Genomic DNA, 2,048 nt, shown 5'->3' with positions numbered 1-2,048 from the left:
GGGCTCCGAGCGGCGCTGCGGCGGGCCCCGCCGGGCGGCGTGTGGGGCGCGGCCCTTGGGAGCCGGCCGGGCCAGGCTCTGCGGATGGGGGCGGAGGGGCTGGAAAACGCCTCTGGGATCACCCAGCCCAACCTGCCACTGAACGCCATTGAGTGCCACGTGCAGTCTTTTCTTAAACACCTCCAGAGACGGTGACTCCACCGCTTCCCTAGGCAGCCCAATCCAATGTCCATGCACCCTTCCTGTGAAGAAAATCCTTCTAAATATCCAGTCGAAACTTTCCCTGGCACAGATTGAGGCCATTTCCTCTCATCCTGTGGCTGCTTGCCTGGAAGAATAGGCTGACCCCCACCTGGCTACAGCCTCCTTTGGGGCAGCCGTACAGAGGAGTAGTGAGGTTACCCCGAGACTCCTTTTCTCCAGGCTGAGCACTCCCAGTTCCCTCAGCTGCTCCTCACACGACTTTAGCTTCAGACCCTTCACCAGCTCCATCACCCTTCTCTGGGCACACTGCAGCACGTCAATGTCCTTGCTGAACAGAGAAGCCCAGACTGGTCACTGAACTCAAGGTGCAGCCTCATGAGTGCCAAGTACAGAGGGGCACTCACTGCCCCAATCCTACTGAACACACTCTTAGTGATAGAGGCCAGGATGCCGTCGGCCTTCTTGGCCACCTGGGCACACACTGGTCCATGTTCTGCTGCTGCCAACCAGCACCACCAGGTCCCATTCCACTGGGCCTCTTTCCATCCACCTTTCCCCTAGCCTGTAGCACTGCATGGGGTTGTTATGGCCAAAGTGTAGGACTCAGCACCCAATACTTGCACCCAACTTTGTGTCCTGTGGATTTACAAAGAGTAAACTCAATCCCCTCATCCAGATCATCCAGCACTACTACCACTGAAACCCCTAAATCACTAAACTGTGTCACCCAGAGCAACATCCAGATGCCTCTTGATTCCACCACTTCCCTGGGCAACCTATTCCAATGCCTGACCACTCTACCAGTAAAATCTTTTTCTAATATCTAACCTGGATCTCTCCTGTCTCAGCTTAAGGACATTTCCCCATGTCCTGTCAGTGCAGACACAGGAGAAGAGACCAGTCCCCACCTCACTACAACCTCCTTTCAGGCAGAAAGCAATGAGGGCCACCTCTAGAGAAGAGTAAATAAATCCAGCTCCTTCAGCCATTCCTCATAAGATATGTTTCTAGATCCTTCACAAGCCTTGCTGCCCTTCTCTGGACATGCTCCAGCACTGCAATGTCCTTGAATGATTTGGGTTGGAAAGGATAATGTCCTTGCATGGGTTGGGTTGGAAGGGACCTTAAAGATCATATAGCTTTAACACTCATGCCATGGGCAGAGTCACCTTCCACTAGACCAGGTTGCTTGGAGCCCCATCCAAGATGGCCTTGAACACTTCCAGGGTTGGGACATCCACAGGGACATTGTCTGGGCAATCTGTTGCAGTGCTTCATCTCCCTGACAGTAAAGGCTTTCTTCCTGATACCTAATCTAAACCTGTGGTTCTTGCCACCCTGAGATGTAGCTGAGCTATGCTGCTGGTGTGGGTGCCTGGTGTGTGCCCCACAGTGGGCACCAAGCGCACCAAACTGACCCAGTCATGTAAAGCTGCAGGGCCCAGCCATCAGGGCCCACGGCACAAGCCATGGAGTCACAGGGCTGCAGAGAAGGAAAGGGGCTCCAGGGGATGGAAGCTGAGCAGATCTGGTAGCCCACAGCCACATCTCCTCAGGTTTTATATGTATTACCAGGGTGGAGGACACCCAGCCTCTATAGGCAAGAAATGCCAGGATCAGACCATTTGCTAAAGCAAAATAAGCTTTTTCTCATGTTTAAATTTATTGTAGTTTGTGTTCATGTGATCCTGAATAACAGGAACTGAGTCAGAGCATAATTTACTTCTCCCATCCTTTTCAGCAGAATCTCTTCTTAGGCTCTTGTTTCCTTCAAAATCTTTTGTTCAAGGTCACTGATGACTTAGTGAAGACAAATTTAGCTCTAGAAAGCCTCCCTGCTGTCA

This window comes from Taeniopygia guttata, chromosome 3 (assembly GCF_048771995.1).
Source record: "Taeniopygia guttata chromosome 3, bTaeGut7.mat, whole genome shotgun sequence".
Taxonomy (NCBI): Eukaryota; Metazoa; Chordata; class Aves; order Passeriformes; family Estrildidae; genus Taeniopygia; species Taeniopygia guttata.
The sequence above is the reverse complement of the archived record's forward strand: the minus strand, read 5'-3'. Positions refer to the sequence as shown.